Raw genomic sequence first — 13,663 nt, 5'->3', positions numbered from 1 at the left:
CGACACACACCCTGTTTAATGGGGTTTGTGACACACACTCTTTTAAATGGGGACTGTGACTCACACTCTGTCCAAAGGAGTTTGTGACACACACGCTGTCCAGGGGTCTTTGTGACACACATCCTGTCCAATGAGGTTTGTGACACACACGGTGTCCAATGGGGTTTGTGACACAAATGCTGTCCAATGGGCTTTGTGACACACACACTGTCCAGGGGCGTTTGTGACACACACGCTGTCCAGTGGGGTTTGTCACACACATGCTGTCCAATGGGGTTTGTGACACACACCCTATGCAGGGGTGTTTGTGACACACCCGCTGTCCAATGGGGTTTGTGACACACACATCGTCGAATGAGGTTTGTGACACACTCGCTGTTCAATGGGGTTTGTGACACACACGCTGTTCAATGGGGTTTGAGACACACACGCTGTCCAGGGGTCTTTGTGACGTGCACCCTGTCTACTGGGCTTTGTGATACACACGCTGTCCAGGGGTCTTTGTTACACACGCACAGTCCAATGCGGTTTGAGACACACACACGCTGTTCAATGGGGTTTGTGACACACACCCTGTCCAATGGGGTTTGTGACACACATACTGTCCAATGGGGTTTGTGACACACACACTGTCCAGGGGCATTTGTGACACACACGCTGTCCAATGGGGTTTGTGACACACACGCTGTCCAATGGAGTTTGTGACACACACCCTGTTTAATGGGGTTTGAGACACACACGCTATCCATCGGGGTTTTTGACACACTCTCTGTTCAATGGGGTTTGTGTCACACACGCTGTTCAATGGGGTTTGTGACACACACGCTTCCCAATGGGGTTTCTGACACACAGCCTGTCCAATGAGGATTGTGACACACACCCTGTCTAGAGGTGTTTGTGACACACACGGTGTCCAATGGGGTTTGTGACACACACACTGTCCAATGGGGTTTATGACACACAGGCTGTCCAATGCGGTTTGTGACACACACTCTTTCCAATGCAGTTTGTAACACACACCCTGTTTAATGGGGTTTGTTACACAAACGCTGTCCAATGGGGTTTGTGACACACACCCTGTTCAGGGGCTTTTGTGACCCACACGCTGTTCAATGGGGTTTGTGACACACACGTTGTCCAATGGGGTTTGTGACACACACCCTATGCAGGGGTGTTTGTGACACACCCGCTGTCCAATGGGGTTTGAGACACACACACTTTCCAATGGGGTTTGTGACTCACTCTCTGTCCAATAGAGTTTTTGACACACACACCGTCGAATGGGGTTTGTGACACACTCGCTCTTCAATGGGTTTTGTGACACACACTCTGTTCAATGGGGTTTGTGACACACACCCTGTCCATGGGTGTTTGTGACACACGCTGTCCAATGGGGTTTGTTACACACACGCTGTCCAACGGGTTTGTGACATACAGGTTGTCCAATGCGGTTTATGACACACACTCTTTCCAGTGGAGTTTGTGACACACACACCGTCAAATGGGGTTTGTGACACACTCGCAGTTCAATGGGGTTTGTGACATACACGCTGTCCAGGGGCATTTGTCATACACGATGACCAATGGGGTTTGTGACACACACGCTGCCCAATGTGGTTTATGACACACACACTGTCCCATGGGGTCTGTGACACACACACTGTGCAATGGGGTCTGTGACACACACGCTGTCCAATGGGGTTTGTGACACACCCGCTGTCCAATGGGGTTTGTGACACACACACTGTCCAGGGGCGTTTGTGACACACGCGCTGTCCAATGGGGTTTGTGACACACACGCTGGCCAATGGAGTTTGTGACACACACCCTGTTTAATGGGGTTTGTGACACACCCGCTATCCAACGGGGTTTTTGACAACACTCGCAGTTCAATGGGGTTTGTGACACACACGCTGTCCAATGGGGTTTGTGACACACACACTTCCCAATGGGGTTTCTGACACATAGCCTGTCCAATGAGGATTGTGACACACACGCTGTGTAGGGGTGTTTGTGACACACACGGTGTCCAATGGGGTTTGTGACACACACCCTGTTCAGGGGCTTTTGTGAAAAACACGCTGTCCAGTTGCGTTTGTGACGCATACCCTGTCCAATGGGCTTTGTGACACACACGCTGTCCAGGGGCATTTGTTATACACTATGACCAATGGGGTTTGTGTCACACACCGTGTCCAATGGGGTTTGAGACACACACGATGTCCAGGGGTCTTTGTGACACATACGCTGTTCACTGGGGTTTCTGATACACAGGCTGTCCAGTCGTCTTTGTTACACACACACTGTCCAATACGGTTTGAGACTCACACACGCTGTTCAAAGGGGTTTGTGACACACACAGTGTCCAATGGGGTCTGTGACACACACGCTGTCCAATGGGGTTTGCGACACACACCCTGTTTAATGGGATTTGTGACACACACGCTTTCAAATGGGGTTTGTTACTCACACTCTGTCCAATGGAGTTTGTGACTCACACGATGTCCAGGGGTCTTTGTGACACACACCCTGTCCATTGGGGTTTGTGACACACATGCTGTCCAATGGGGTTTGTGACACATACACTGTCCAGGGGCGTTTGTGACACACACGCTGTCCAATGGAGTTTGTGACACACACCCTGTTTAATGGGGTTTGTGACACACCCGCTATCCAACGGGGTTTTTGACACACTCGCTGTTCAATGGGGTTTGTGACACACACGCTGTCCAATGGGGTTTGTGACACACACGCTGGTCAATGGGGTTTCTGACACACAGCCTGTCCAATGAGGATTGTGACACACACCCTGTCTAGGGGTGTTTGTGACACACACACTTTCCAATGGGGTTTGTGACACACACCCTGTCTAAATGGGATTTGTGACACACACGCTTCCCGATGGCGTTTGTGACACACAGTCTGTCCCATGAGGTTTATGACACACACCATGTCCAGCGGTGTTTGTGACACACAGGTTGTCCAGTGGGGATTGTGACACACACGCTCTCAAATGAAGTTTGTGACACACACTCTGTTTAAAGGGCTTTGTGATACACACACTGTCTAGGGGGCTTTGTGACACAAAAACTTTCTAGGGGGTGTTGTTACACACGCCATCCAATGGATTTTGTGACACAGACGCTGTCCAATGGGGTTTGGGACACACAGGCTGTGCAATTCACAGTGTGACACACACTCTATCCAAAGGGCTTTGTTAAACATGCCCTGTCCATGTGTGTTAGTGACACACACAGTTTCCAGGGGTGTTAATGACGAAAACGCTGTCCAATGGGATTTGTGATATACACCCTGTCCAATGGGGTTTGAGACACACACGCTGTCCAGGGGTCTTTGTGACACACACACTGTCCACTGCGGTTTGAGACACACACACGCTCTTCCATGGGGTTTGTGACACACACGGTGTCCAATGGGGTTTGAGACACACACGCTGTCCAGGGGTCTTTGTGACACGCACCCTGTCTAATGGGCTTTGTGATATACACGCTGTCCAGGGGTCTTTGTAACACACACACTGTCCAATGGGGTTTGAGAAACACAGACGCTGTTCAATGGGGTTTGAGACACACACGCTGTCCAGGGGTCTTTGTGACACGCACCCTTTCTACTGGGCTTTGTGATACACACGCTGTCCAGGGGTCTTTGTTACACACACACTGTCCACTGCGGTTTGAGACACACATACGCTGTTCCATGGGGTTTGTGACACACACGGTGTCCAATGGGGTTTGAGACACACACGCTGTCCAGGGGTCTTTGTGACACGCACCCCGTCTACTGGGCTTTGTGATAGACACACTGTCCAGGGGTCTTTGTTACACACACACAGTCCAATGCGGTTTGAGACACACACACTCTGTTCAATGGGGTTTGTGACACACACGGTGTCCAATGGAGTTTGAGACACACACGCTGTCCAGGGGTCTTTGTGACGCGCACCCTGTCTACTGGGCTTTGTGATACACACGCTGTCCAGGGGTCTTTGTTACACACACACTGTTCAATGCGGTTTGAGACTCACACAGGCTGTTCAAAGGGGTTTGTGACACACACAGTGTCCAATGGGATCTGTGACACACACGCTGTCCACTGGGGTTTGCGACACACACCCTGTTTAATGGGGTTTGTGACACACACGCTTTCAAATGGGGTTTGTTACTCACACTCTGTCCAATGGGGTTTGTGACACACACGCTGTCCAATGGGGTTTGTGACACACACGCTGGCCAATGGGGTTTCTGACACACAGCCTGTCCAATGAGGATTGTGACACACACCCTGTGTAGAGGTGTTTGTGACACACACGGTGTCCAATGGGGTTTGTGACACACACACTGTCCAATGGGGTTTATGACACACAGCCTGTCCAATGCGGTTTGTGACACACACTCTTTCCAATGCAGTTTGTGACACACACCCTGTTTAATGGGGTTTGTTACACAAACGCTGTCCAATGAGGTTTGTGACACACACCCTGTTCAGGGGCTTTTGTGACCCACACGCTGTTCAATGGGATTTGTGACACACACACTGTCGAACGGGGTTTGTGACACACACCCTATGCAGGGGTGTTTGTGACACACCCGCTGTCCAATGGGGTTTGTGACACACACACTTTCCAATGGGGTTTGTGACTCACTCTCTGTCCAATAGAGTTTTTGACACACACACCGTCGAATGGGGTTTGTGACACACTCGCTCTTCAATGAGGTTTGTGACACACACGTTGTTCAATGGGGTTTGTGACACACACCCTGTCCATGGGTGTTTGTGACACACGTTGTCCAATGGGGTTTGTTACACAGACGCTGTCCAACGGGTTTGTGACACACAGGCTGTCCAATGCGGTTTATGACACACACTCTTTCCAGTGGAGTTTGTGACACACACACCGTCAAATGGGGTTTGTGACACACTCGCAGTTCAATGGGGTTTGTGACATACACGCTGTCCAGGGGCATTTGTCATACACGATGATCAATGGGGTTTGTGACACACACACTGCCCAATGTGGTTTATGACACACACACTGTCCCATGGGGTCTGTGACACACACACTGTGCAATGGGGTCTGTGACACACACGCTGTCCAATGGGGTTTGTGACACACCCGCTGTCCAATGGGGTTTGTGACACACACACTGTCCAGGGGCGTTTGTGACACACGCGTTGTCCAATGGGGTTTGTGACACACACGCTGTCCAGTGGAGATTGTGACACACACCCTGTTTAATGGGGTTTGTGACACACCCGCTATTCAACGGGGTTTTTGACAACATTCGGAGTTCAATGGGGTTTGTGACACAGCTGTCCAATGGGGTTTGTGACACACACGCTTCCCAATGGGGTTTCTGACACACAGCCTGTCCAATGAGGACTGTGACACACACCCTCTGTAGGGGTGTTTGTGACACACACGGTGTCCAATGGGGTTTGTGACACACACCCTGTTCAGGGGCTTTTGTGAAAAACACGCTGTCCAGTTGCGTTTGTGACACACACACTGTCCAATGGGGTTTGTTACACACAAAATGTCCAGGGGTGTTTATGACACATATCCTGTCCAATGGGCTTTGTGACACACACGCTGTCCAGGGGCATTTGTTATACACTATGACCAATGAGGTTTGTGACACACACGCTGCCCAATGGGGTTTATGACACACACGCTGTCCAATGGGGTTTGTGACACACACGCTCTCCAGGGGCGTTTGTGACACACACGCTGTCCAAGGGGTTTTGTGACACACACGGTGTTCAATGGGGTTTGTGACACACACGCTGTCCAATGGGCTTTGTGACACACATGCTTTCCAATGGGGTTTTTGACTCACACTCTGTCCAATGAGGTTTGTGACACACACCCTGTCCAATGGGGTTTGTGACACACACGCTGTCCAATGGGGTTTGTGACTACCCGCTGTTCAATGGGGTTTGTGACACACACACGGTCCAATGGGGTTTGTGAAACACACTCTGTCCATGGGTGCTTGTGACACACGCTTTCCAATGGGGTTTGTGACACACACACTGTCGAATGCGGTTTTTGACACACACGCTGTCCAATCGGGTTTGTGACACACATGCTGTCCAGGGGTTTTTGTAACACCCACCGTGTCCAATGGGGTTTGTGACACATACGCTGTTCAATGGGGTTTGTGACAAGCACGCTGTTCAATGCGGTTTGTGACACACACACTTCCCAATGGGGTTTGTGACACACAGCCTGTCCAAAGAGGTTTGTGAGACACACCATGTACAGGGGTGTTTGTGACACACAGGGTGTCCAATAGGGTTTGTGACACACACGCTGTCCAATGGGCTTTGTGACACACACCCTGTTCTGGGGCTTTTGTGACACATACGCTGTCCAATGGGGTCTGTGACACACAGGCTGTCCAATAAGGTTTGTGACACAAACCCTGTTTAATGGGCTTTGTGACACGCACGCTGTTCAATGGGGTTTGTGACACACACGCTTCCCAATTGGGGTTGTGACACACAACCTGTCCAAAGAGGTTTATGAGACACACCATGTCCAGGGGTGTTTCTGACACACAGGCAGTCCAAAGGGATTTGTGACACACACGCTGTCCAAGGGGGTTTGTGATACACATCCTGTCCAGGGGTGTTTGTGACACACCCACCGTCCAATGGGGATTGTGACACACACGCTCTCCAATGGAGTTTGTGACACACACCCTGTCCAATGGGGTTTGTGACGCACACGATCTCCAATGGAGTTTGTGACACACACCCTGTCCAATGGGGATTGTGACACACACCCTGTCTAAGGGTGTTTGTGACACACACGGTGGCCAATGGGGTTTGTGATACACATCCTGTCCAGGGGTGTTTGTGACACACCCACTGTCCAATGGGGATTGTGACACACACGCTCTCCAATGGTGTTTGTGACACACACGGTGGCCAATGGAGTTTGTGACACACACACTGTCCAATGGGATTTGTGACACACACGCTGTCCAGGGGTTTTTGTGAAACACACCCTGTCCAATGGAGTTTGTGACACACACGCTATCCAGGGGCATTTGTCATACACGATTACCAATGGGGTTTGTGACACACACGCTGGCCAGTGGGGTTTGTGACACAGACTCTGTTTAATGGGCTTTGTGACACACACGCTGTTAAATGGGGTTTGTGACACACACACTGTCCAATGGGGTTTGTGCCACACACCATATCCAGGGGTGTTTGTGACACACACGGTGTCCAATAGGGTTTGTGAAACACACGCTGTCTAAATGGGATTTGTGACACACATGCTGTCCAGGGGTCTTCGTGACACATACTCTGTCCACTGGGGTTTCTGATACACACGCTGTCCAGGAGTCTTTGTTACACACACACTGTCCAATACGGTTTGAGACACACACACGCTATTCAATGGGGTTTGTGACACACACAGTGTCCAATGGGGTCTGTGACACACACGCTGTCCACTGGGGTTTGTGACACAACCGCTGTCCAATGGGGTTCGTAACACACACCCTGTTTAATGGGGTTTGTGACACACACGCTGTCCACTGGGGTTTGTGACTCACACTCTGTCCAATGGAGTTTGTGACACACACGCTGTCCAGGGGTCTTTGTGACACACACCCTGTCCACTGGGGTTTGTGACACACATGCTTTGCAATGGGGTTTGTGACACACACACTGTCCCGGGGTGTTTGTGACACACACGCTGTCCAATGGGGTTTGTGACACACACGCTGTCCAATGGAGTTTGTGACACACACCCTGTTTAATGGGGTTTGTGACACACCCGCTATTCAACGGGTTTTTTGACACACTCGCTGTTCAATGGGGTCTGTGACACACACGCTGTCCAATGGGGTTTGTGAACACACACGCTTCCAAGGGGGTTTCTGACAGACAGCTTAGCCAATGAGGATTGTGACACACACCCTGTCTAGGGGTGTTTGTGACACAAACGATGTCCAATGGGGTTTTTGACACTCACTGTTCAGGGGCTTTTGTGACCCACACACTGTTCAATGGGGTTTGTGACAGACACGCTCTCCAATGGGGTTTGTGACACACACCCTATGCAGGGGTGTTTGTGGCACACCCGCTGTGCAATGGCGTTTGTGACACACACACTTTCCAATGGAGTTTGTGACTCACTCTCTGTCCAATGGAGTTTGTGACACACACACCATCGAATGGGGTTTTTGACACACTCGCTGTTCAATGGGGTTTGCAACACACAAGCTGTTCAATGGGGTTTGTGACACACACCCTGTCCATGGGTGTTTGTGACACAAGCTGTCCAATGGGGTTTGTTATACACACGTTGTCCAACGGGATTTTTGACACACAGGCTGTCCAATGCGGTTTATGACACACACTCCTTCCAATGGAGTTTGTGACACACACAACGTCGAATGAACACACTCGCTGTTCAATGGGGTTTGTCAGACACACGCTGTCCAAGGGCATTTGTCATACACGATGACCAATGGGGTTTGTGACACACACGTTGTGCAATGGGGTTTGTGACACACACCCTGTTCAGGGGCTTTTGTGACACACACGCTGTCCAATGGGGTTTGTGACACAAACGCTGTCCAATGGGGTTTGTGACACAGACCCTGTTTAATGGGCTTTGTGACACACACGCTGTTCAATGGGGTTTGTGACACACACACTGTCCAATGGGGTCTGTGACACACACGCTGTCCACTGGGGTGTTTGTGACACACACACTGTCTAATGGGATTTGTGACACACACGCTTTCCAATGGGGTTTGTGACACACAGCCTATACAATCAGGTTTGTGACACACACCATGTCCAGGTCTGTTTGTGACACACAGGCTGTCCAATGGGGTTTGTGGCACACACACAGTCCAATGGGGTTTGTGACACACACGCTGTTCAAAGGGGTTTGTGACAAACACGCTGGCCAATGGGGTTTGTGACAAACACGCTGTCCAATGGGGTTTGTGACACACACCCTGTCCAGGGGTGTTCGTGACACACACGTTGTCCAATGGGGTTTGTGACACACAGGCTATCCAATTGAGTTTGTGACACACAGCCTGTTTAATGGGGTTTGTGACACACCCGCTGTCGAATGGGGTTTCGGACACATAGACTATCCAATGGACAGTGTGACACACAAACAGTCAAAAGTGGTTTGCGACACACACGACACCCAGGGGTGTTCCTGACACACCCGCTGTCCAATGGGTTTTGTGACACACCCGCTGTCCAATGGAGTTTGTGACACACATCCTGTTTATTGGGGTTTGTGACACACATGCTTTCCAATGGGGTTTGTGACTCACACTCTGTCCAATGGAGTTTGTGACACACACGCTGTCCAGGAGTCTTTGTTACACACACACTGTCCAATGGGGTTTGTGAACACACACGCTGTCCAATGTGGTTTGTGACATACACACTGTGCAGTGGGGTTTGTGACACACATGCTGTCCAATGGTGTTTGTGACACACCCGTTGTTTAATGGGGTTTGTGACACACACCCTGTTTAAAGGGGTTTGTGACACACACGCTTTCCAATGGGGTTTGTGACTCACACTCTGTCCAATGGAGTTTGTGACACACACGCTGTCCAGGGTTCTTTGTGACACGCACCCTGTCCAATGGGGTTTGTGACACATACGCTGTCCAATGGGGTTAGTGACACACAGGCTGTCCAGTGGGGTTTGTGACACACAGGCTGTCCAATGGAGTTTGTGATACAAACCTTTTTTAATGGGGTTTGTGACACACTCGCTGTCCTATGGGGTTTCTGACACACCCGCTGTTCAATGGGGTTTGTGACACACACTCTGTCCAATGGGGTTTGTGACACACACCTTGTGAATGGGTGCTTGTGAGACACGCTGTCCAATGGGGTTTGTGACACACACGCTGTCCAATGGGATTTCTGACACACACGCTTCCCAATGGGGTTTGTGACACACAGCCTGTCCAATGAGGATTGTGACACACACCCTGTCTAGGGGTGTTTACGACACACATGGTGTCCAATGGGGTTTGTGACACACACATTGTCCAATGGGGTTTGTGACACACAGTCTGTCCAATAAGGTTTGTGACACACACGCTGTCCAATGGGGTTTGTGACTACCCGCTGTTCAATGGGGTTTGTGACACACACACAGTCCAATGGGGTTTGTGAAACACACTCTGTTCATGGGTGCTTGTGACACACGCTTTCCAATGGGGTTTGTTACACACACACTGTCGAATGCGGTTTTTGACACACACGCTGTCCAATCGGGTTTGTGACACACACGTTGTCCAGGGGTTTTTGTAACACACACGCTGTCCAGGGGTTTGTGACACACACGCTGTTCAATGGGGTTTGTGACAAGCACGCTGTTCAATGCGGTTTGTGACACACACACTTCCCAATGGGGTTTGTGACACACAGCCTGTCCAAAGAGGTTTGTGAGACACACCATGTACAGGGGTGTTTGTGACACACAGGGTGTCCAATAGGGTTTGTGACACACACGCTGTCCAATGGGCTTTGTGACACACACCCTGTTCTGGGGCTTTTGTGACACATACGCTGTCCAATGGAGTCTGTGACACACAGGCTGTCCAATAAGGTTTGTGACACAAACCCTGTTTAATGGGCTTTGTGACACGCACGCTGTTCAATGGGGTTTGTGACACACACGCTTCCCAATTGGGGTTGTGACACACAACCTGTCCAAAGAGGTTTGTGATACACACCATGTCCAGGGGTGTTTCTGACACACAGACAGTCCAATGGGATTTGTGACACACACGCTGTCCAAGGGGGTTTGTGATACACATCCTGTCCAGGGGTGTTTGTGACACACCCACCGTCCAATGGGGATTGTGACACACACGCTCTCCAATGGAGTTTGTGACACACACCCTGTCCAATGGGGTTTGTGACGCACACGATCTCCAATGGAGTTTGTGACACACACCCTGTCCAATGGGGATTGTGACACACACCCTGTCTAAGGGTGTTTGTGACACACACGGTGGCCAATGGGGTTTGTGACACACACACTGTCCAATGGGGTTTGTGACACACACACTGTCCAGGGGCATTTTTCACACACGATGTCCAATAGGACTTGTGACACACAAGCTGCCCAATGGGGTATGTGACACACATCCTGTTCAGGGGCTTTTGTGACACACACGCTGTCCAATGGGGTTTGTGACACAAACACTGTCCAATGAGGTTTGTGACACAGACCCTGTTTAATGGGCTTTGTGACACACACGCTGTTCAATGGGGTTTGTGACACACACACTGTCCAATGGGGTTTGAGACACACACGCTGTCCAGGGGTTTTTGTAACACACACCGTGTCCAATGGGGTTTGTGACACACACGCTGTTCAATGGGGTTTGTGACAAGCACGCTGTTCAATGGGGTTTGTGACACACACGCTTCCCAATGGGGTTTGTGGCACACAGCCTATCCAAAGAGGTTTGTGAGACACACCATGTACAGGGGTGTTTGTGACACACAGGGTGTCCAATGGGGTTTGTGACACACAGGGTGTCCAATGGGGTCTGTGACACACAGGTTGTCCAATAAGGTTTGTGACACAAACCCTGTTTAATGGGCTTTGTGACACGCACGCTGTTCAATAGGGTTTGTGACACACACGCTTCCCAATTGGGGTTGTGACACACAACCTGTCCAAAGAGGTTTGTGAGACACACCATGTCCAGGGGTGCTTCTGACACACAGGCAGTCCAATGGGGTTTGTGACACACACGCTGTCCAAGGGGGTTTGTGACACAGACCCTGTCCACGGATGTTTGTGACACAAATACTTTCCAGGGGTGTTTGTGAAACACAGGCTCTCCAATGGAGTTTGTGACACACGCGTTGTCCAATGGGGTTTGTGATACACATCCTGTCCAGGGGTGTTTGTGACACACCCACTGTCCCATGGGGATTGTGACACACACGCTCTCCAATGGTCTTTGTGACACACACGGTGGCCAATGGGGTTTGTGACACACACACTGTCCAATGGGATTTGTGACACACAGGCTGTCCAACGCAGTTTGTGACACACACTCTTTACAATGGAGTTTGTGACACACACCCTGTTTAATGGGGTTTGTGACACACACGCTGTCCAATGGGATTTGTGACACACACGCTGTCTAGGGGTTTTTGTGAAACACACCCTGTCCAATGGAGTTTGTGACACACACGCTATCCAGGGGCATTTGTCATACACGATGACCAATGGGGTTTGTGACACACACGCTGTTCAATGGGGTTATGACACACACGCTGTCCAATGGGCTTTGTGACACACACGCTGTTAAATGGGGTTTGTGACACACACACTGTCCAATGGGGTTTGTGCCACACACCATATCCAGGGGTGTTTGTGACACACACGGTGTCCAATGGGGTTTGTGAAACACACGCTGTCTAAATGGGATTTGTGACACACATGCTGTCCAGGGGTCTTTGTGACACATACTCTGTCCACTCGGGTTTCTGATACACACGCTGTCCAGGGGTCTTTGTTGCACACACACTGTCCAATACGGTGTGAGACACACACACGCTGTTAAATGGGGTTTGTGACACACACAGTGTCCAATGGGGTCTGTGACACACACGCTGTCCAATGGAGTTTGTGACACAATCGCTGTCCAATGGGGTTCGTAACACACACCCTGTTTAATGGGGTTTGTGACACACACGCTTTCAAATGGGGTTTGTGACTCACACACTGTCCAATGGAATTTGTGACACACACGCTGTTCAGGGGTCTTTGTGACACACACCCTGTCCACTGGGGTTTGTGACACACATGCTGTGCAATGGGGTTTGTGACACACACACTGTCCCGGGGTGTTTGTGACACACACGCTGTCCAATGGGGTTTGTGATACACACGCTGTACAATGGAGTTTGTGACACACACCCTGTTTAATGGGGTTTGTGACACACCCGCTATTCAATGGGTTTTTTGACACACACGCTGTTCAATGGAGTTTGTGACACACAGGCTGTCCAATGCGTTTTGTGACACACACTCTTTCCAATGGAGTTTGTGACACACACCCTGTTTAATGGGGTTTGTGACACACACGCTTTCCAATGGGGTTTGGGACACACAGGCTGTCCAATTGACACTGTGACACACACACTATCCAAAGGGGTTTGTTACACATGCCCGGTACAGGTGTGTTTGTGACACACACAGTTTCCAGGGCTCTTTGTGATACAAACGCTGTCCAAAGGGATTTGTAATACACACCCTGTCCAATGGGGTTTGTGACACACACGCTGTCCAGGGGTCTTTGTGACACACACCCTGTCCACTGGGGTTTGTGACACACACGCTGTCCAGGGGTCTTTCTAACACACAAACTGTCCAATGGGGTTTGACAAACACACACGCTGTTCAATGGGGTTTGTGACACACACACTGTCCAATGGGTTCTGGGACACACACGCTGTCCAACTGGGTTTCTGACACACACTCTATCCAGGGGTGTTTGTGACACACCCACTGTCCAATGAGGTTTGTGACACACACGCTGGCCAATGGCGTTTGTGACACGCTCCCTGTCCAAGGGTGTTCGTGACACACACGCTGTCCAAGG

This window comes from Nesoenas mayeri (assembly GCF_963082525.1).
Source record: "Nesoenas mayeri genome assembly, chromosome: 15".
NCBI classification, from domain to species: Eukaryota; Metazoa; Chordata; class Aves; order Columbiformes; family Columbidae; genus Nesoenas; species Nesoenas mayeri.
This window is presented reverse-complemented; position numbering follows the sequence as displayed.